General features: G+C 39.7%; 1 protein-coding gene across 15 annotated transcripts in view; it reads left to right on the forward strand.

Annotated features, from left to right (window-relative positions):
- COLEC10 (collectin subfamily member 10) overlaps positions 1-24,475 on the forward strand; it is a 484,235-nt gene that overhangs the window by 373,300 nt on the left and 86,460 nt on the right. The gene's annotated exons all lie outside the window — the stretch shown is intronic.

Raw genomic sequence — 24,475 nt, forward strand, 5'->3', positions numbered from 1 at the left:
AGTTTTTATTCTGAGTATACCATCCATAGGCTATTCATTCACCACCCTACTCAGCCCAGGGTCTCACTCTTGAACTCCCTACTGATATTCCCAATTATCTTCTGAATGTATAAATCTAAATTTCTAACCCATTCTTCAAGCTCTACATATCTAAAGTGAACTGTATATATCCAGTGCTTCACCCACACCAACCAACTTTTCCCTAGTCTGTGCTTCTAACTTGTGTATAGCACCATTAATGGGACCCTCCCTCAGTGAAACCAGTCAGCTTGGTGCTGATTGATTGCATCAAACTTCTTCCACCCTGGAGGGAGAGATGCTTTATTTTTCCTGAAATTGTCATATATAAGGATATGGGTTTGTCTTTTCTGCCTTCAGTGCTACAACTAGTACCACAATTAAAGGCTTACAAAATGCTTAAAATACCATCATAACTGTGGGATCTACTTATTTTAGACTCAATCATCAAGAAGCCTACTAGAGTAGTGGAAATGCTTATTAAACACTCAACTAATGTGCCAGCTCAGTAATATCGCCCTCAGGGTTTCAGCATTATCTTCAGAATAGAGTAAATATATTGAGTTAAGGATCAAGAGATGCTGCTGGGTCTGCAACAGGTAAAATACGTGAATCCAAGAAGCGATAGATTTACATAAAATAGACACTGTTTTTTGAAATTCACATGTAAAATTTGTGCTCGGACTCTGACGGACTTGAGGAACTATTTTCCTAAAGGATTTACCTCCAAAGGAAAAAGGAAGAGTTCTACTCTTTGTGAAGCTAGAGTGACCTTTTAGTCACTCTGGAATCTTTATGCTAGTGAACCAGCAAGTGAGAAAATGATTACAGCACTGGTGTGGGTAACTGATCATGGTTTCCATGAGGAGCTAGCTAGTGTTGTTACTATACAAAGGAGGTAAGTTGGAGCATTTATTAACCGGAATATTTACTTGGGGTTCTGTACCCATTGATTATGATGAATGGGCCAGTGCAACAACCATGACCTGACAAACGCATGAGTCATAAGTCCTCAGGATTGAAGGTCTAGACTATATCATTAGGCAAGCGACCTTGACTACTAGGAAAGACCACTAGACCAACCAAAAACAGTCTAAGGGTAAGGAAAATATTCAATGGATAGTGTATCAGTTTTCTCAGGCTGCTATAATAAAATCCAGAGACTAAGTGGCTTAAACACCAGAAATGTGTTTCTCCCAGTTCTGGAAGCTGGGAAATTCAAGATCAAGGTGGTGGTCCATGTGGTTCCTGGTGAGAGCTCTCCTCCTGGCTTGTAGATGGTCTCCTTCTCATTGTGTGCTCACCTGGCCTTTCCTTGGTCCAGGTGATGAAAGAGAGGGACAGAGCAAGCTCCTTGATGTCTCTTAATTATAATCCTACTGGATTAGGGCCTAACCCTGTGACTTCATTTAACCTTACTTGTAGAGGCCTTATCTCCAGATGCAGTCACATTGGGGGTTAGGGTTTCAGTGCATACATTTTGGGAGGATGTAAACATTCAACCCATAACAGATAGTATATGAGTGAGAGACTGAATTAAAATCATGTGCTTCAGTACCAGTTACAGCAGCAGGAACTGGAGCTAGTACCCTTAATCTACTTTTAATAACTGACTACTTTTGAAATGGAACTTTGTCCTGGATTGGACTAATGGAAGGCCACAGTGGATCTGAGTAATGTAAGAGGTGGATGGTACTGGAAGAAGATGCTATTGGACATCTTTTGTGCACAACTTCAAATCTTCTTAGAGCAGTTATGAGACACATAAGTCTTCAACCCTCAGGCTCAAGTGACATGTTGCTTGTATCAGTGGCCAGTTAGAAGATGCAACCTCATACTGGCTTCTCTTCCTTTTCTGTTTCACTTTCCCTTGTGTTCACTTTTGCTTTGGGGAATATCACTTTCTAAATACAGAATCTTCACTTAAGAATTTGTCTTAGGAAGAACTCTTGCTGAGACATCCACTGTAAATAGCTTTCCCAAGATAAGTGCAGCACTAAGCAAAGGAACTGATGGATGATATGGACCCAATAAATATTTATGTAACAAATACTAGTCTCTGGACCTGCTGTGTTCTTTGGGTCTGTCTGGATCTTTGCTCAGGAATTTCTTTCTAACCCAAACACCTCCATCAGACTTATCATCTGTAAAACTCCTGCTCATTTTTCAAATCTTAACTTATTTGCAACTCTGCAATGTAAACTCCACAAGTTCTTATAAGAAACATAATGCAGTATGAGCACCAAACAATTTGATCTGTGGAAATAACTGGAAGAGTGCATTTTCCAGTCAGCATTGCAAGGAGCTAGGACCATGTGACTGAGTTCTTGCCAGGGAAATGTGATCAGAAGTGATAAAAGTGATTTACAACCCTAGCCACAAAACCTTATGCATGATTTTCCATTTTCTGTTTTTGTCTATGCAGTTATAAGTGAAGGATCAAAGATGACAAAACTGTAAGTTGAAAACAACCTAGCTCCTAGTTTATCACTTGGGAGAGAGTTGCATAGAAATATCAACAAACCACACTGAAATTTACTTGAGTGAAAAGTAAATTTGTGTTAAGCTCCTAGGATATTAGTCTTTATTTCTATTAATACTTCAGTACAGCCAACCATACCATCACTAATATATTTCAGACAGACATACAGAGTTCCTCTGTGTTCCTACTGGACTCAGATATATCTGTATGAAATAAGTAAATATCAATTCTAATAGTTTCATTTCATTTCTACCCACTTGACTGTAGCCTTTCTGGACTCCCTAATGCTGGTACTGCCTTGTGCAGTTACTGACTGGATGGATGGAGAAGGGCATATGTATTTATTCGGTATGGTTCTAGGAGAAAAATTTTTGGAGATTATTGGGAAATATATTTTGATCGACTAGGAAGAAAAGTTTCTAAAAATTTTAGCTGTGGAACAAACAGTTTTTAAAAGGGCTGCATTTAGAGGGGATGAGAAATTTATCATCGAGATAAATTTAAAAACCAGTTGTCCAAACTGTTCAGCTTATCAGTGAATTAAGTCCAGGAAAGTCAAAGGACTTACCCAAAGCATATTTTCAACAGAACTGGAAGTAAAATTGAATTTCTTACCTTTGATGCCAGTTTTTTTTTTTTTCTTACCTTAACATTCAGAGAGTTTGAGCAACTAGAAATATCAAATTTGTATTAGATCTGAGTTCAAATCCTGAAAATTGAATAATTATGTGTTTTTTGGTTAATTACTTAATCTGGCTCAAGAAAGTTTTCTCTTTTATAAAAATGGGGTATGATATCTTCGAAGATTTTCATGAGATTGTGTTTAAACGCAGATCCTGGTACAAGGTTGCAATTATTATGATCATATTTATTAAATTTTAGAAATTATAAGAATTTTCTTATCAAGTCTATTATTTGCACTTTACCAGTATAGTACTAAGTACATTTCAGCTACATTATACTTCAGAGAGGTTTTGGTAGCTAAACTGAAACTATGAATCCTATGGGAAAATGCAGTTCAAAATGCAAACCAAAGAATTCTAAGTAAATTATGGAACACAATAATTTTTTTAAACTGGAAACTCTTTGGGAAGATATTTTTATGACAAATGTGACTCAAGTCAGTCGCAAGCAGTGTGAGTAGAAGAGGTATGGGAAAGAGTGCCTCTGGGAACTCACTGAGGAGGCTGGAAAGTCCCAGAATGCCATCCCCCTTCCTAGCTTCCTATGTTCCCAGTTTACTCTGATTAGTATTTTTCATAATTTCCATGAAAATGAGTAATCTAGTAAATGTAATTCTGTAGGGTCAGGGAAGGGCTAAATTGACTGAATCATTATCAAAAGACTAATATTTTGTCACTGAGATTCAGCTTGTGCTTAAGTTTTGGGTCTGTGATAGCTCAGAGGTTTGCATTTGTTCAGGGAGATAATCTTTCCAGAAACCTGGATGCCTGGACAATGATGGGTGTCTCATGGGAGACATTAAGACAGATGTGTGAGTGGTGATCTTACACAACTATATAATAAATCCGGCTGTGTCTTTTAATATCTTTGTGATCTTGATAAAGTTACTTCAACGTTCTGAGCCTCAGTTTCTTCCTGTAAAATGCCCACCTCCATTGAATGATGATGGTTAAATATCTGGCACGGAATAGGTACTCGACATTTCCTTCCTCCCTCCCTCCCTGCCTTCCTCCCTTTTTTCCTTCCTTCCTTCCTAATTAAGCAAGAGTGAAAAGAAGTGGCCTCAGTTTGTAAAATCTAATTAGCAAATTCATTGAGCACCAACTTGGAATTCCTGAATACAAACGCACACAGTGTTCCAATAGCCTCCTTAGGGTAGTGCCTTTCATACCCTGACATGATATACTCCTGCCAACATTCAATCTTAAAATTCACCTTTGAGATTCATTTCAATAAAACACAGACAAGTGAGGGAGGGAGGGGACACTGGCTCAGAACCTCCTGTGCAGATCCCTTCCCCCTTAAGGACCGATCTGTGGGCAGCTAGAATAAAGCCAATAGAAGGGACAGATTCAGGGGGCACAGCACAAGTGGGGATCTGACTTTGATTTCCTGCTCTATTCCTTTGAGAAGCTGGATAAATCACCTTTGATTTGCTTATCTGTGGTTAAGGATTAAACTCACTTCAAGAAGTCTGTGCTTTGGCTCTTGCTTAATGCTTGTAAAGTAGTTTAACAACTTACTCAGAAATGAAGCAAAGAAAGCTTGGCTTTTCAGTGCTAGCTTTATCAAAGTTAGTCAAAAAAAAGTAACTCTAGGGCACATAGTATGTGCTAGGGAGTTATCTAATTCTCACAACTACCTTATGATATATAGGCATGCTATCATTCTGCTGCTGCTGCTGCTAAGTTGCTTCAGTTGTGTCCGACTCTGTGCGACCCCATAGATGGCAGCCCACCAGGCTCCACCGTCCCTGGGATTCCAGGCAAGAACACTGGAGTGGGTTGCCATCATTCTACCTTTTACAAATGAAAAAACAGAGGCACAAAAAGTTGAAGTAACACATCCAAGGATGGTTATGTTGAAATCTGATTCCAGGAAATTGGCCCCCAGAGATTTTGTGCTTAACCATTATGCTCTACTGTTGAAATTAACAAGTGGCTTTAACAACTCTTAATTAAAAGGCAACACATCTCAAAAAATGTACTGCAATTTTTTGTTGCATATTGTATCTGTGGTAAAGTCTTATTTGGCATGGCAGAGTGTAAAATTGGCCAAATATTTCTCAAGATGTTGGCCTTATAAAAAGAAAACATTTTCCCATATTTTATAGTTATATATTCTTCTTCTGCCAAGATAAATCCCATAGAAGAGGTGTCTTCTACGTAAGGTATGAGAACCCCAGAGGTGTGCACAGAGAAATTCTTGAAGTACAAAAAAAAATACTAGATCATTTATTTTATCTCATTTCTTTATTGTTAATTATTTTAAATAAGCAATATATTATTTATTATTACAGGAGTTCTAAGTGATTTATAATTAATATTATACTTATATAGGAGATTAATCCTCAATAATATCTTTTCTGATGGAGAAGAATATTACAACAAGTTTGGAGGCCCTGAAATTTAGGAAACTAACCTTTAATGCTTTACTGTGGTGAATCAATTTACGTTTTCACAGGATCATTTAAGCTGCCTTCTCAACAATCACTGGATTTATGAGCAAATATCAAAACTACCAATATGTCTGAGGTATTCATCATAATACAGAATTTTCAGATTTCTACCATAGAATCTAATGCATACTAAACTCTCAAGAAATACTGAAGGAAGGAAGGAAGAGAACGGGAGGGAAGGAGGAGGAAGAGAGGAAAAGAGAAAGGGAAAGGTGACTTTTTTTACACAATATTTTATCTTTAAGATCACAGATTTTGTAAACAGTCTTGATCTTTTCCCCACAGCTAGGAAACTCTTTTCATAAGAAACACAGATTATTCTTGGGTTCACTCTATTGCAATGTTAATCTTAAACGGAACAAATTTGGGGTTTACTGGGAGTCGAGGTAAGCATTTGCACACCACTGAGGATATGGAACTTAGACACTCAACAAATTTCTATTTAGTGAATAAAAGTTTATCTCCTATTTCATTTCAGTTCAGTTCAGTCGCTCAGTTGTGTCCGACTCTGAAACCCCATGGACTGCAGCACGCCAGGCCATGCCAGGCTGTTTAGTTTGTGCTAACTATGTAATGGGCACTGTTGCAAGCTTTACACATATTATTTCCATCAAGCCTCACAACGTCATTAGGAATCAAGTTCTGTTAACCTTGCTTTTGTTGTTCAGTTGCTCAGTCATGTCCAACCCTATGACCCCATGGACTGCAGTATGCCAGCTCTCCCCATCCTTCACCATCTCCCAGAGCTTGCTCAAACTCATGTCCATTGAGTCAGTGATGCCATCCAACCATCTCATCCTCTGTCATCTCCTTCTCCTCCCGCCTTCAATCTTTCCCAGCATCAGGGTCTTTTCCAGTGAGTCTGTTCTTCTCATCAGGTGGCCAAAGTATTGGAGTTTCAGCTTCAGTATCAGTCCTTCCAATGAACACTCAGGACTGACTGATCTCCTTTAGGATGGACTGGTTGGATCTCCTTGCAGTCTAAGGGACTCTCAAGAGTCTTCTCCAGCACCACAGTTCAAACGCATCAGTTCTTTGGTGCTCAGCCTTCTTTATGGTCCAACTCTCACATCCATACGTGACTTTGACTAGACAGACCTTTGTAGGCAAAGTAATGTCTCTGCTTTTTAACATGCTGTCTAGGTTGGTCATAGCTTTTCTTCCAAGGAGCAAGCGTCTTTTAATTTCATGGCTACAATCACCATCTGCAGTGATTTTAGAGCCCAAAAAAATAAAGTCTGTCACTGATTCCATTGTTTCGCCATCTATTTGTCATGAAGTGATGGGACCAGATGCCATGATCTTTGTTTTTTGAATGTTGAATTGTGAGCCAACTTTTTCCCTCTCCTCTTTCACTTTCATCAAGAGGCTCTTTTTAGTTCCTCTTCACTTTCTCCATTAGAGTGGTGTCAGCTGCATGTCTGAGGTTATTGATATTTCTCCCAGCAATCTTGATTCCAGCTTGTGCTTCATCCAGCCTGGCATTTCACATGATGTACTCTGCATATAAGTTAAATAAGTAGGGTGACAGTACTCAGCCTTGATGTACTCCTTTCCCAATTTGGAACCAATCTGTTGTTCCATTGCTTCTTGCCCTGCATACAGATTTCTCAGGAAGCAGGTTAGGTGGTCTGGTATTCCCATCTCTTTAGAATTTTCCACAATTTGTTGTGATCCACACAGTCAAAGGCTTTGGCATAGTCAATAAAACAGAAGTAAATGTTTTTCTGGCACTCTCTTGCTTTTTTGATGATCCAGCGGATGTTGGCAATTTGATCTCTGGTTTTTCTGCCTTTTCTAAATCCTGTCTGAATATCTGGAAGTTCTCGGTTCATGTACTTTGAAGCCTGGCTTGGAGAATTTTGAGCATTACTTGGCTAGCGTGTGAGATGAGTATAATTGTGTGGTAGTTTGAACATTCTTTGACTTTGCCTTGTTTGGAATTGGAATGAAAATTGACCTTTTTAGTCCTGTAACCAATGCTGAGTTTTCCAAATTTGCTGGCATATTGAGTGCAGCACTTTCACAGCGTCATCTTTTAGGGTTTGAAATAGCTCAGCTGGAATTCTATCACCTCCACTAGCTTTGCTCATAGTGATGCTTCCTAAGGCCCACTTGACTTCACAGTCCAGGATGTCTGACTCTAGGTGAGTGATCACACCATCATGGTTATCTGGGTCATTAAGATCTTTTCTATATAGTTCTGTGTATTCTTTCCTCCTCTTCTTACTATCTTCTGCTTCTGTTAGGTCCGTACCATTTCTGTCCTTTATTGTGCCCATCTTTGCGTGAAATGTTCCCTTGGTTTCTCTAATTTTCTTGAAGAAATCTCCAGTCTTTCCCATTCTATTGTTTTCCTCTATTTCTTTGCATTGTTCACTGAGGAAGGTTTCAATTCCCTCCTTGCTGTTGTTTGGAATCTGCATTCAGATGGGTTTATCTTTCCTTATCTCCTTTGCCTTTTACTTTTCTCTTTTCTCAGCTATTTGTAAGGCCTCCTCACGCAACCATTTTGCCTTTTTGCATTTCTTTTTCTTGGGGATGGTCTTGATCACTGCCTCCTGTACAATGTCATGAATTTCGTACATAGTTTTTCAGGCACTCTATCAGATCTAATCCCTTGAATTTATTTGTCACTTCCATTGTATAATTGTAAGGGATTTGATTTAGGTCTTACCTGAATGGCCTAGTGGTTTTCCCGACTTTCTTCAATTTAAGTCTGAATTTGGCAATAAGGAGTTCATGATCTGAGCCAAGTCAGCTCCTGGTCTTGTTTTTGCTGACTATATAGAACTTCTCCATCTTTGGCTGCAAAGAATATAATCAATCTGATTTCAGTATTGACCATCTGGTGATGTCCATGTGTAGAGTCATCACTCATGTTGTTGGAAGAGGATGTTTACTGTGACCAGTACGTTCTCTTGGCAAAACTCTGTTAGTCTTTGCCCTGATTCATTTTGTACTCCAAGGCCAAACTTGCCTGTTACTCCAGGTATCTCTTGACTTCCTACATTTGCATTCCAGTCCCCAATAATGAAAAGGACGTCTCTTTTTTTGGTGTTAGGTTTTATAAGGTCTTGTAGGTATTTATAGAACTGTTCAACTTTAGCTTCTTCAGCATTAATAGTTGGGGCATAGACTTGGATTACTGTGATATTGAATGGTTTGCCTTGGAAACAAACAGAGATCATTTTGTCATTTTTGAGATTGCACCCAAGTATCGCATTTAGGACTCGCTTTACAGATGAGGAAATGAAGACCAGGGCAAGTAAGTAACTTGCCCAGTGTCACACAGTTAGTGGCAGGTGCAAGATGCACACACACATAATCTGGCTTTCAAACCCTTGCTCTGAAGTCACTACACTGCTACCCAGGAACTCTCCCATCTCTTCCCTCTCGTATTTTAAACTTCTTTCCCCCTTTAAGGATACCTTGGAGTTTCACTGTATTATACTTATGTTGGGTTTTGCAAGCTGAGGAGGAGGGGTAATGCCATTGGAGATTTCCCAGAGCACTATGAAAAAATTAGTTAAAGCTGATATCATTGGTATTATGAGGGATGTTATCATGGTAATCCACATCTTATGTTATTGTAACACTTCAGTTATCAAAGTAGTCATAAAAATACTTTTATACTGAACATTTAACACTTCCAAAATATTTTCCCATTTCTGACAAGGAAAGAAATTTTGATGTAAAGTCTAGCCATAGTCACAAAGCTAAGGAATGAATGTGTATCCTCCAATGTTTGGTCTTGTGCCCTTTAAATAATTGATCAAACTGATACCCTTTCACAATGGGCAATTTAGATAAGTAATTGCTCTCAAAACTATACAAATAACAATTCCTTGCATTTTTGCTGAGCCAGATTGGCAAGTAGGGTCCACAGTAGCTGTGACTTTTTGGTGGTAATCAGCTGTGTTGAGAGGGATGCTGAAGCTCTGTCAAAATAAATGATTGACTAGTCATGGCTTTCACTGGTACATCTGTAGTGATTGAGGGAAATTTTTCAGCTATTCACTGGACCTCTTACTGAGATTTATTCTTTAGAATTTATTCTCTTATTTGTTGCATCTTCCAGACAGAGTTATCCCTTTGGTGATCTTACAACACTATAGTCATACTTCTGTGATTTTATATTAATAGCTGTATAAATATCTAATGATATTTTTCTCATTCTCACTCTTGAAATTAGAGACCTTGTGTATCTGGGTATTTCTTCAGTCTGACACAAACCCTGGCAGATTGTTGGACTCAATACATTGTTACTGAAGGATTTATGGCTAAAAGTGATTTTGTGGGATGAGCATGATTAGTCGTCTATTTGAGAAAACTGAGATTTCTGTGAAAGCCATCTTGAGTTGATACAAAGTTAAGGAGGTTTTCCTCTGACCTGTCTCTTAAGATGTAAATGACTTACCTCATGACCACTGGGACTTTTGAAAGCCATTAGTATTCTAAGAGAGGACAGAAGTGTTCTGAAGTTGCTCCCTCTAACTGACCTACTATACTTTGTTTGGAATTAAACTGCCTGTGTTTCCTGCAAACTTCATCAGTTCTCCACAGACACGAAAAGAAATCGTTTCCACCAAGCCATCTTTCTAGGAGACCTTTACTAAAATTGTCCTGAAGAAGAAATTATTCTTCACCCTTGGGGTCACTTGGTAGCTAAAACAGACTTCTCCTTTTTCTTTTAATCTGTTCTACTTCACTGCCTTCCTTTTTTGTGTGTTCTTGAAGGTATTGCCTTATTTACTTTGATGGTTTCTCAACTAATTGAATACAGCAGTGAGTCCTTTCTTCCTTGACTCTTTTGGATGTTTCTATTTCCCCAAGGGGAAGGGTCCCCATCAGATAGCTTGACTTTGAGCTACTTGCATATTGAAACTACTTTAAAAGTTATTGTTATTTATGAGGCTGTTAAAAGTTTGCACATTTGGCTGAAACAGAGAGTGCTGGAGTGATACCAGCCTTGGGTTTTGATGGTAGATTTCCTAATTCATAGATAGGGGGAATAGTCCCTAAAAACAAAAGGATGGATATACCTTGTGGCTTCATATTTAGGTCTCTGGGTGTTGTGATCAAAAGGGTCCTAATATGATTTAAAATAATATTTAAAAAATGGTGAACTTATTTGCAAAGCAGAAATAGAGACATACACATAGAGAACAAACGTATGGATACCAAAGAGGGGAAAGGCAGGGACGAACTGGGAGGTTGGGATCAACATATATACACTATTATGTATAAAATAGATAACTAATGAGTACCTACTGTATAGCACTGGGAACTCTACTCAGTGCTCTATGGTAACCTAAATGGGAAGGAAATCCAGAAAAGAGGGGATGTATGTATACATACAGCTGATTCACTTTGCTGTACAGCAGAAACTAACACAACATTGCAAAGAAACTCAACTTCCATAAAAATTAAACAACAACAACAACAAAAGCAACTAAGAAATTACTTGCATAAGAAGATGAAGAGTATGAGCTAAGTGCAAATCAGACAGAAACTCTACTGAAGAGAAAGAAGTAATTGTCTTAGAACCAAATCCTCACTTCTGACACAGAGATGACTTTTTTCTGACCCCATAGTTACCAAATATTTTCTAATACTTTAATATGTGTATGCTTGTGTATAGACACACATAACCCACAGACAAGGAATATCTTCTATAATCAGTCAAAATAGTATATATTTTGCCACTCCATTTCCTCCATCCTCATCTACCTAATCCATTGTATGAAATACTTTCAAAAACATTTTCATCATGATAAGGATTTTATTTGACAAGCTATAAAATCCTAAGAAAAGATTCCCATTCCCTTCCCCTTGGGCACACTGACCGGTACCCTGTGCCTCTCCAGGGCTCAGGATTTTCCAAGAGTCTATGTTTAGTATGCAGTATGAGTAATGAATCATAGTGTCCACCTGTCAGTGTCATAAACAGATGGTATAAATATGCTTGCATAATGTGACTCAAAACACATCTCCAGTTTTAGCTGGAGTTCAAACAGTATTCACAGTTCCAAGAAACCTGCGGCTTGTGACTTCCGGGTCAGTGGGAGGAGAATGCCGGAAAAGGGAAAGTGGGTTCCCTGTTGCCCGTCTGGACAGCCTGTCAGCGCAGTGCCAGGGCCCCCAGGAGATGGTCAGGTGAGGGGGGAGTGACAAAAAAGCCTGTTTTTCATTTGCTCCTGAAGCTATTCATTTTAAGGACTCCCAAGAAATTGGTCCTTGGAGCCTATGGGAATGGGTGGCATCATACACGCTCCTCCCTCTTCCTGGAAGGTCTTTCCCTCCTTTCCGCCCCCTCCTGGTTTTTTCTTTTTTTTTTTTTCCCTCGCCTCCCCGTTTGTTTCTACTCTCACTCATCAGGTCCCAGCTTCAAAGTTTTTTCCTGCGGGAGGGGAGGTCTTTCCAACCTGAGGACACACAGATGACACACAGGAGGGGGATCCTCTAGGGCAGGCATAGTGCTGCCTCCTACATTGATGAGTGCCCGACCCTGGGCACAGGCAGTGCTTGGCATTGAATACATAATGTTCATTTGAAGGCTTAACCCAAGAAACAAACTATTAATAAAGCTAAGCAGCCCAGTTAAAATTTCAGTACCATGCTATCTGACTTCTTAAAAAGTGATAAGGTTTGACCTTGGGGGAAAAAAAAAGGTGGGGAGAGAAAGAAAGAGTAAAGGAAACTGAGTCGTCATTGATCCTGTGAGGTTTCATTCATTCCTCACTGTGTCTCTCTTACAATACATAAATCAAGTATTCTATCCTCTTCGAAGTCTTGTCTGACCTCCCGAGACAGGCAGTAGCCTTCCGTTCTATGATCACACAGCGCTGGTTGATAGTCCAGCTTCTTTATCTCCTTTTATCCTACCCTATAGTTAGGTCTTCTGGATAGCGCTAGAGGTGAAGAAGATGTCTGCAGGAGACGAGGGTTTGATCCCTGGATTGGAAAGATCCCTTGGAGTAGGAAATGACAATCCACTCCAGTATTCTTGCCTGGAGAATCCCAAGGACAGAGGAGCCTGGCAGGCTACAGTCCATGGGGTCACAAAGAGTCAGACACGACTGAGCAACTACGCACACACACTGGGTCACTAGCTACTTAAAGTCCTGAACTGGGTCTCTGGTTCTTTTGCCTCATGCCTCATTCTACCTTTCCTAGGATCTAGCATATTACTTAGCACAGGGTAAGCACTCGGATTTGCTGAGATTAAATGTTGGTGCAAAACATAGAACATTTATTCATTTAACCAACAGTCAATAAATATTTATTGAGAACCCAACTGTTTACCAGGTACTGTTTTCAGTGCTCGGAATACATGAATTAAAAATTCCCTACTCAAATAAACATTTCAGAAGGTTTTAACTATTCCAAAAACTGCAATAATGGTTTCTATGTTTGTTTTGTAACTGTGTTTACCTAAGAGATGCACACAGATACCTAGTACGAGTTGCTAAATTGTTGTTTAGTTGCTCAGTCATGTCCGACTCTTTGCGACCCTATGGACTGCAGCATGCCAGGCTTCCCTGTCCTTCACCATCTCCCAGAGCTTGTTAAATACTAGGTGTTAAATTCCAAGGTTGTGATTAAGAGTTAAGCTTAACAGTATCTCTTCAGTTATGGGGGAACCTAGTACCCTGAAGCTGTGCAGTCACAATACAAAATGGTAGCTAAGTTAGCCAATAGTGTTAGTGTTAGTTGCTCAGTCGTGCGCGACTCTTCGTGACCCCATGGACTGGAACCCACCAGGCTCCTCGGTGCATGGGATTTTCCAGGCAAAAATATTAGAGTGGGTTGCCATTTCCTTCTCCAAAGGTAGCAAATAATTTCTGTATTTACCAATGTTACCATGGACATGGATGTCAGTTTAGGGTGAACATTCTTTTCACTTTTTCATTATAAGCATCCTATAAAGTTCTGAAGGTTAAAAGGCTAGCAGTCTTGAATTGGTTCCAAAAATTGTACTTAATTAATTTTTTTTTTTAAAAAAGCACCAGTCCTTCTTAAGAATATAATCTTCTTTTGAGTATGTTTAAATCAAATTCACCTAGAAACAGATATTTTTGTAGGTTTGTTTTAAGCTAGAATCATTAAAAATGCACAAGAATCTCAGGCTGTGCAATCTTTATCTTTTCTAATGATGCTACTTTAGTTGTAGAGTGTTGAAACAACTAGGACTTGCTCATTATCAGTCATTTTGACATTGCAGATGATATACTGCTGCTGCTAAGTCGCTTCAGTCGTGTCCGACTCTGTGCGACCCCATAGACGGCAGCCCACCAGGCTCCTCCGTCCGTGGGATTTTCCAGGCAAGAGTACTGGAGTGGGGTGCCATTGCCTTCTCCGGCAGATGATATACAGCATATAACAATTCATGTCAATTATTATCCACAGTCATACTTCATTTCTGAGCTAGTAAGCAAAAATTTTAGAAGCAAACTTTCAATGGTAATTGGCAAATCAATAAACTTCTGATGAAATGAACTTTGTGCCTTCTATTTCCCTAATTTTAGAAGCTGCCTCAATTTAAATCCATGGTGTGAGCCCCATTAATATTGTTTGGGGGACAGGCAGATAGTGACATTTTATTCTTCTATCCTGTCAAGGGGACATGGATCGCATTATTTCCGGATTTATACCAACAGAACTTAACATTTCATGAAGGGCTTTGCAGCACCGCAGACTTCATAAGCAGGTTCTCTCATTGTCCCTGCAGGTGCAGTGCTGCAGTCCCCGAAGATGAAGTGCAGTAGCAGTTATGTCTGAGGTGGGGGCTCTCTAAGGAGTTCGTGTGCTCAGTCACTCGGTCGTGTCCGACTCTTTGCAACCCCGTGGACTGGAGCCCACCAGGCTTCTCTGTCCATGGGATTTCCCAGGCATGAATACTGGAATGGGTTGCCTTTACCATCTTTAGGGGATCTTCCTGACCCAGGGATCGATCCTGTGTCTCTTGCATCTCCTGCATTGGCAGGCAGATTCTTTATCACTAGCACCACGTGGGATGCACCTAAGGAGTTTAGGGGCAGGAAATGAATGTCCTCTACAATCAAAACACAGAGTCTGGAGGAATTACTCCTTTTGGAGCTGGTGGAGGCTGAAGGCTTCCATCTGGACGGAAATGAAATAGGCAGAGTTTGGTCCTGGGTGAGTCTGCATCTCAGGTCAAGGCCTTAGAGATCTCACAGACTTGTTGAACACCACCCCCTTATGTTGCTGGAAAGACCCATCCTTAACAAGACTGTGAAATAACATTGTTCTTTTCCGGTCTACTTTCTCTTTTCAGATCCATCAATGCAACATAGTAGAAATATGACTAGAACTAAATTCTGAACCCAGTTTTGAGCCTAGCTCTGCCATTTACCAGTGATATGACCTGGGGAAATCAATATACATATTGTGAGGCAATATGTTTCTCTGTGCTATGCAGCCAACAACACATAATCCACCAGTTTGCTGGGAGGATTACATAGGTGGATGCATGTAAAACAGCTCAGTCCACTGAGAAGCACTCTATGTACTTGACTATTATTTTCCGTACAGCTGGCTTTGGGCAAAAATGGGCAAGACCATCTCATGTTTAGTATTGCTCCCTTTGACAATCATCTTGCTCAAATGCGAAGATTCCTCTCGCTTCTGTCCCAGCAACACCCAAATAGAATATCTTGATGTTTTGGAGAAAAATCAAAGCTGTAACTTTCAGAACTGTGATGGAATTGTCAACAGCCTCATAAATTAGATCAGCCTCATAAATTGTGAACTGAGTACAGCTTCTGTTTGTTCTGTGACAATTTAATCGCTGGCCAGTTTTCTTTAAGGAGAGCTAATGAAAAACAAAAAACAAACCTCCTAGTGTATCCCACTTCCATACAGACGGGCCTCTCCCACAGTCAAGCAGTTATAACCCCGTAAACATTTTATTTCCCATCTAAGTCTGTGTGGGATGAAACAGCAAAGATATAAGAATCTACGTGAAATGTTAGTGTTATATAAAAACTATTTCAGGGACTTCCCTGGCAGTCCAGTGTTTAAGACTCCACTCTTCCAATGCAGGGACCACAGGTTCGATTCCTGGTTAAGGAACTGAGATCTCACATGCTGCATGGTGCTGCCAATTTTTTTTTTTTAAATTAAATTAAAAAAATAAAAGATTTTAGCACTAAGAGGAAGAAACTGCTTGAGGTGGGGAAGTTAAAGCAGAGTTTATCTTTCATGCAGGATATTGACATTGGGAAAGGTGGACCATTTTTTTCACATCCAACGTCCAATCTCTCAGGACATTCTTTTGGCTCCTCCTTCAAAATAGATCTAAAAAGTGGTCAAGTGAGAACTTCTTCCTACCTCCTCTTCTTCCTCCCTCGTGTGAGCTATAATCACCTATTGCCTGGATCATTGCAGTAGCCTCCTAACCAGTCCTTCTCTCTGTGGCTTCCTCCTCAGTCTGTTCCCAACTCAGCAGTCAGAGTCATCTTTCTAAAAACCAAGAAGGATCATAACATTCTTTTGTTAAAAACCTTCTAATGTGTTGTAAAGCAATTATCCTTCAATTAAAAATAAATATATTTTAAAAGTACACGAATAGAGGCGTAATGCAAGTCAGTGATTGCCTAGGGCTAAAAAAAAAACAAAAACAGCACTCCAATGGCTTACATCTCAGAACAGCACGCCAGTGACTTACATCTCACTGAATAAATGCCAAAATCCTGAAAGTGTCAGTAGACACTCCTTACCCCACTCTGTCTCTGTGATATCTTCCCCTATTAGTTTTCCCTTGCTTGCTCTGGATTGCTTGATCTTCCTCCTGTTCGTTAGGCACTTCCTGCTTGAGGACCTTTGCACTGGCCATCTGCTCTGCTGCAGGCAACTGCTGTCATCTACGCTCTTCCCCCAGACACCCACCTTGCACTTGTACCTGCTTCAAACCTTTGCCTAAATATTGTTGTCTAAAGAAAGTCCATCTAACTACCCTATCTATTTAAAATCACAAACTGCACACCCACTTCCTGCTTCCCAGTACTGCTGATCCTGCCATATGTTTTTCTGTAGCACTTATCACCATGCAGTATGCCATATATTTTGCTTGTTTATTCTGTTTATTATTTATTGCCTGTCTTCCATCCATTTCCCCCATTATCAGTTCCAAGAATGCAAGAATTTATGTCTATTTGTTTCGTTTATGTATCCCATTTGGAGAATAAATAAACGGATGATATTCCTGACCAGATATTCTTAAGCGTAGTATTTTCGAGGGACACTTCAGAGACAAGCAGAGAGCTGGGAAAAGAGTATTTTTTAAATGGGAGAAAAAAAGTGATTGAATTATAGAAGGAGAAATGGTGGAATAGAATTTAATGAACAGAAATAAAGCTGAGATTATATATATTCCAGAGGCTGATTTAAAACCCCCAGTTTCTACACATTTTACTGTTCAGCTTAGTTCTCTCTTTGTGACTTCTATGAAAATTGGATAATATTCTGGTTTTAAATTTTAGTTGTGTGGAAAGAATGGATAATATTTAGTGAAACAAAGCAATGATGTTTCTGTTAGAATGTATATCTCAATCATTATATCTTTCAGCAAAAGCAACATCCCATTCTGTATTTATCTTTCAATCAAGTAATTTGATGTCAAGACATTTGGTGAAAGCTGCAGTTACACACCTTCATTTGAAGTTGGAGGAATAGCTTTTTGAGAGGCAGGAGCAGGATTTTTGTTGCTGCTTTTATTTTAAGAGAGAATGTGACTGTCGTGTACTCCCAGCTGCTTTCATCCAGAGCCAGACACTGAAGGTCAAAACCTCACATGGATGCATATTCCTTCTGGGAAGTCTCATTTGTCAGAAACATGCCAATATGATAAGGGCTGGGAGGTGAAGAGTGTATAGCACAGTTCAGACATTAAATTTGCGTTGCTCTGGGAAAAAACTGTGACTCTTTCAAGCTTCCTTTTCAAGAAAGTGTTTTAAACTTTGTGTTTCCATGCCTCTGGTTGGGTAGGGGCCTGTATTATTAGCTTTTGACAAAAGATAGAGTTGATAATTACCAACCAGTTATTTCTCACCCATTTCTAGAATATCCTTTGGGACCTTGAGTCTCATCTTTTACGAAGAAAGGCTTCAAGAATTTGAAAAGATAGAAGTGGAATAAATTATGAAAAAAACATTTTAAAATTATTTTTAAAGCTTCCCCAGAAATTGGGCTTTCCTGGTGGCTCAGACAGTAAAGAATCCACCTGCAATGTGAGAGACCAGGGTTCAGTCCATGAGTTGGGAAGATCCCCTAGAGAAGGAAGTGGCAACCCACTCCAGTATTCTTGCCTGGAGAATTCCATGGCCAGAGGAACCTGGTGGGCTACAGTTCATGGGGTCACAGAGTCAGACACGACTTAGCAACTTTCACTTTCACTTTTTGAAATTGGAAGAGATGGCATTTTACTAGTTTTCTTTAGTAGAGGGACCCTTTGTAGGGCCTAGATTGTATGAGTGACCTCACATGGGAATGGCTGCATAGATTGGGATGCTTGACACTGATTGTTAAGGCTCAACCCTTAGGGGAGAATCACCTCCTCTTCCAACACACAAACACACATACACACACACACACAATGTGCACTCATACACAAATGTGCACACATACACATCTATAACGTTGTGTAGTCACCTGGTTTTAAGGGTAATGGGCAGAGTGTCCATCACTGAACGTCCTAGATGGCATGAGACTGCCACTGTTCTTGTATTATTCTTGTATTACACTGGGGAGGAGGTGTCATACTGAAGCCTGGTTACGTTTTCTTACTTTTTTCAGAAACGTGGAAGGTGAGAACAGGCCATCTGATTTACTGAAAGAGAATAATATTAAATTTCTTGCTAAGAGGTTTGGAGATTAAAAGTTCTACCTGCTAAAATGGTTTAAAAGGGAAAGGGGAACACATGTAAACCCATGGCTGATTCATGTCAATGTATGGCAAAAACTATTACAATATTGTAAAGTAATTAGCCCCCAACTAAAATAAATAAATTTATTAAAAAATAAAAAAAATAAAAAAAAAATAAAAGGAAAAAATTTCTTGAAAAACACAATTTACCAAAACTGACACAGGAAGAAGTAGAAAATCTGATGTTGATTTAAAAAGTTGAAAGTGTAATTAAAAACCTTTTGTAAAGAAAACTTCAAAAAAAAATAATAATAATAAAGTCCATACTAATTTATCCAGAAAAAAAAAAAAAAAAAGGGAAATTGAGGGAGGATTTTAGAATTTATCAATTAAGAGTTCTCACACTACTCTTTTTTTAAGCCACAAGAGATCTGGGCAAGACCATTGACACATAATCTCTCAACCCAGTTACAGTGAGTTACAATAAGCTGGGAGTTACATGGATCATCATAACTAACAGAAAAGATCCCACTTTCTATAAGATATCCATACAACTTCAATAACATGTATTTGCATCTACATAGTACCATGTTTCAGAGCTCGGTTTCCATTTCAAAGCTAAGTGTCTATTCCTTCCAGAACATGGAAATTGGGAGGTCATGCATTTGATCTTTGCTTTCCAGAGCTAAATAGAGAGAAAGTGATACTGAAGTATCTGGCAATTCAATCCACTGAGTGGAAAATCTGAAATGTTCCAGGCTTCAACATTTTGTTTTCAAATTTACCACAGAGATTATTTTTTAAAGTTTTAGCTGCTATTGCCTCTATTACATAATGCTTGGTACTGCACGCTGCTGAGAATAAACGAGCACAAACATCAGCATTTCAAACATGGTTTCTGTGCTCTGTGGGTTCGTGGGAAATACTTCCTGTGGTTAATTCCCCAGGCCACCCACCCCTGTGGCCTTAGGTCAGGAACTTCTTACCTGAAACTTGGCTTCCAAAAAATTGACAAATACAGGCACCAGGCACAAAGTGACCAACCATGCGGCCTGACCACATCACAGTGTGGGATTTGAGGATTCAGTTTAGGGAACCTCCAGTTCTTGAGAAAGGAGAAGATGTGATGTGAATGACTGTTCATAGAACCTCAGATGTTTGCTTAAGATTCATTGTTTTTGCTGTCCAGTTACTAAGTCGTGTCCTACTCTTTGCGACCCTATAAACTGTAGCCCACCAGGCTACTCTGTCCATGGGGTTTTCCAAGCAAGAATCCTGGAGTGGGTTGCCTATTTTCTACTCCAGGGGATCTTCCCAACCCAGGGATCGAACTCATGTCTCCTGCGTCTCCTCCATTGGCAGGCGGATTCCTTACCACTGTGCCACCTTATTACAAACGATATTACTCCAGGATCCCTGTGCTTATGTCCCAGACATAGACCCAGCTCAGCCTTCACAGATGAACACTGTTAGAAAACCCCAAGTCTCCATCCTGTCTCCCTTGAAAGCCAATCTCCTTGAGAGCATAGTTTGCAGTAACTCCTCAACCTTACGTTCTTCCATCTCATTCTCTCATCATCCTGTTCTTTCCGTAACACAGTAGTGTAGGTCACACTTGCATCGTGTCATGTCAACAGACCTCACTTGGACTGCCCAAACTATCCCATTTCCGGAGTCAGTGGTCACTTATTAGTCCTTATTACATTTAGTCTTCCTTTAGTACTTGATATAGTTGACTAGTTCCTATTTCTTGAAATGGTCTCCTCTCTTGATTTTGACAATACATAGATAGTTCAGCAGCTTCTCAATTCTCTTCTTTTCAAGAATAATATTATTGAATGACTTTTCTGCATCATGAAGTAATGCAAAAAGTAGAAGTCATAATGTGTTCATTTGTTAATCATTTTTGCAGTCCTGGACATTGCCCTACGGTCTTTGATTTTGCAGAGGTATATAGAAAAGTGTTTTAAACCATGGCTATTACAACCAGTCCAATTGAATTCCAATGCTATCCCTGTCATTTGGTGGCTGTTTAGAAGAGAGTCCTGAGAGGATACTCTAAGATGAAGATCAGTGTAGGGTGTTTATTATGGAGTGCTCTTGAGATCAAAGCTGTGGGGGTTAAGGAGGGAAGCAGCATTGGACAAAAAGAGAAGCAGAGCTATGTAGACTCCTACCAAACTAGACTCATGGAGTTGTCTGAAGCCGATCTCACACGCTAGCAAAATAGTGCTCAAAATTCTCCAGGCGAGACTTCAACAGTACGTGAACCGAGAACTTCCAGATGTTCAAGCTGGATTTAGAAAAGGAAGAAGAAACAGAGATCAAGTTGCCAACATCTGTTGGATCATAGAAAAAGCAAGAAAGTTCCAGAAAAACATCTGCTTCTTCTTTATTGATTATACCAAAGTCTTTGACTGTATGGATCACAACAAACTGTGAAAAATTCTTCAAGAAATGACAATACCAGACCACCTTACCTGCCTCCTGAGAAATCTGCATGCAAGTCAAGAAGCAACAGTTAGAACCGGACATGGAACAACAGACTGGTTCCAAACAGGGAAAGGAATATGTCAAGTCTTTATGTTGTCACCCTGCTTATTTAACTTATTTGCAGAGTACATCATGTGAAATGTCAGGCTGGATGAACCACAAGCTGGAATCAAGATTGCTGGGAGAAATATCAATAACTTCAGATAGGCAGAGGACACCACCTTTATGGAATAAAGTGAAGAGGAACTAAAAAGAGCCTCTTGATGAAAGTGAAAGAGGAGGGTGAAAAAGCTGGCTTAAAACTCAACATTCAAAAAACTAAGATCATGGCATCCAGTCCCATCAATTCATGGCAAATAGATGGGGAAACAATGGAAACAGTGAGAGACTTTATTTTCTTGGCCTCCAAAATCACTGCAGATCGTGACTGTAGTCTGAAATTAAAAGACACTTGCTCCTTGGAAGAAAAACTATGACCAGTCTAGATAGCATATTAAAAAGCAGAGACATTACTTTGCCAACAAAAGTCCGTCTAGTCAAAGCTATGTTTTTTTCCAGTAGTCATGTATGGATGTGAGAGTTGGACCATAAAGAAAGCTGAGTGCCAAAGACTTGATGGTTTTGAACTGTGGTGCTGGAGAAGACTCTTGAGAGTCCCTTGAACTCTCAAGGAGAGTCAAACCAGTCAATCCTAAAGGAAATCAGTTCTGAATATTCATTGGAAGGACTGATGCTGAAGCTCCAATACTTTGGCCACCTGATGGAAAGAACAGACTCATTGGAAAAGACCCTGATGCTGGGAAAGTTTGAACGTGGGAGGAGAAGGGGACGATAGAGGACGAGATGGTTGGATGACATCACCGACTCTATGGACATGAGTTTGAGTAAGCTCTGGGAGTTGGTGATGCACAGGGAAGCCTGGCATGCTGTAGTCCATGGGGTCACAAAGAGTCGGACAGGACTGAGCAACTGAACTGAACTGAACTGGGATGGGCTTTCAGAACTTTGTCAAGCTTGTTAGGGGCTTTGTAACCCTGCTGCTACCAGTTATTGGTTTTAGACCTCCCCTGTGCTGTGTGCTGTGCTTAGTTGCTCAGTTGTGTTCAACTCTTGGGGACCCCTGCCAGGCTCTTCTGTCCGTGCGGATTCTCCAGGCAAGAATACTAGAGTGGGTTGCCATGCCCTCTTCTAGGGAATCTTCCCAACCCAGGGATCGAACCCAGGTCTCCCGCATTGCAGGTGGATTCTTTACCATCTGAGCCACGAGGGAAGCCTAGGCTTCCCCTGGAAAAGCTATTATGGCTTTGGGAAATGTGGCTCTCTTCCCTTAATGGGACTGGGAGCTGAGGGCTGTCCAGTAGCAATACTGCCAGCCATTATAGCCATGTCGGGAACAGGAAGTCTTGGCATAGCTTTACAGTTTGCATTACAGTAGCTCTATATCCTTAGGGAAGTTATTTAAATTTTCTATGTCTTACTTTCTATGGCTATAATAAGAATAGTGATAGTACCTACCACATGTTTTTGTGATGGTTTGAATTTATATCTGGCACATAGTAAGTGCCTGGTAAAATCAGATATTGTTTAAATTCCATAACCACTCAAGACAGCTAAAGAAATAAATGTGCTACAGGGCTAAATTCAATAGATTGCCAGACTGTAAGTGTGCCCACATTCAATCCATGAATTCTATTGATCCTTTGTGTTAAATATCCTACTAGTGATATGTTCTCCAGCCCCAACAATGTTCCTTCCCTAGTTCAGATCCTTATTTGCTATTGTCTAGACTGACATTTTTGCTCTCAATCTTTCTCCTTCTTAAACAATCCTTTAGAGATAGCTAATTATCTTTTATAAAAATTCAAATACAATTATTTGAATTATCATAAAATCCCATTTGAATTATCATAAAATCCCATGTCCAATAAGATGAAGTAGAAGTTTCTTAGATGGACAATCGCATTGTCTATTACCACTCCCTTACATGTAGCTCCAGCTTCCCTGGTGGCTCAGATGGTAAAGAATCTGCCTGCAATGCAGGAGACCTGGCTTCTGTCCTTGGGTCAGGAAGCTCCCCTGGAGGAGGGCATGGCAACCCACTCTAGTATTCTTGCCTGGAGAATTTCATGGACAGAGGAGCCTGGTGGCCTACAGTCCATGGGGTCGAAAAGAGTTGTTGGGCACCACTGAGCGACTAACACTAACTATATGTTACTCGTTTCCCAGCAACAGCTAACTAATTTTATTGAAGTATAGTTGATTTACAATGTTGTGCTAATTACTTTTAATTCTGGGACCTTAACCAATTGTTTTGTGAGTTTAACTTCTCTCCACAGCTAAAATTTCTTCTAGGAAGCTCTCTCTGCCTCATATACATGAGTGCAGAAAAACATACAGATCTTCCTTTCTCTTGTCAGTGGAAAAATTACTTTCTCTCTCCTCTATGTTATTCTGCCTTCCCCATGAGTCTCTCGATTAAAGTACTTAACATTACTGTCCATAGTGTCATATGATGAGCCCTGCTCCTAGGTTTAAATCCTAATTCAACCCTTATTAGTGAAGTGATCTTGGACCAATTATACCCCTGATTTCCTCGGCTTACCCTGGAAGTTCCTTGTCAAGATTAAATAAGAAAATGTGTACAAAATGCACCAAGTATGTACACAATATTAATAGATATGAGTATTAATGTGGTTATCTGCATGTCTCCTCCATTTGATTATAAGTTCCTCAAGAGAAGGAGCTTGTCTCATACATCTTGGTTTCCTTGACATCTAGGAGAGTGTCTGGCGCATTAAATGAATAACTGCTGGATACATGGCTAAGGCAAAAGTTTGATACGTATCATATATCATACTGAAATTTCACAGTAGTGTAAAGGACAGAATTTTGGAAAAAGTGAAATGTCAAGTGTATGACACAGAAACTTAAGGAGTTGTTATCTCTATTTTAAAATGAGAATGCTCCACAATCTTCTTTTTGAGAAAGTGAAAGTCATTTCAAAGGTCAATTCATATGTGGTCTTGTCATCTCAGGTAGATAAACATTATTTTTTCCTGAGACAGGAATAAAGATCACAGTAACTAATTATTGGTAGTGTGGTATTCATTCATGCATTCAAAAATTATTTGAATGTTAATAATACTAGGTGGAAGGAAAGTTATGACCAACCTAGATAGCATATTAAAAAGCAGGGACATTACTTTGACAACAAAGGTCTGTCTAGTCAAGGCTACGGTTTTTCCAGTAGTCATGTATGGATGTGAGTGTTGGACTGTGAAGAAAGCTGAGCGCTGAAGAATTGATGCTTTTGAACTGTGGTGTTGGAGAAGACTCTTGAGAGTCCCTTGGACTGCAAGGAGATTCAGCCAGTCCATCCTAAAGGAAATCAGTCCTGGGTGTTCATTGGAGGGACTGATACTGAAGCTGAAACTCCAATACTTTGGCCACC

The sequence above is a fragment of the Giraffa tippelskirchi genome, chromosome 6 (genome assembly GCF_054371585.1).
Source record: "Giraffa tippelskirchi isolate mGirTip1 chromosome 6, T2T-mGirTip1v1.2.pri, whole genome shotgun sequence".
Classification (NCBI taxonomy): Eukaryota; Metazoa; Chordata; class Mammalia; order Artiodactyla; family Giraffidae; genus Giraffa; species Giraffa tippelskirchi.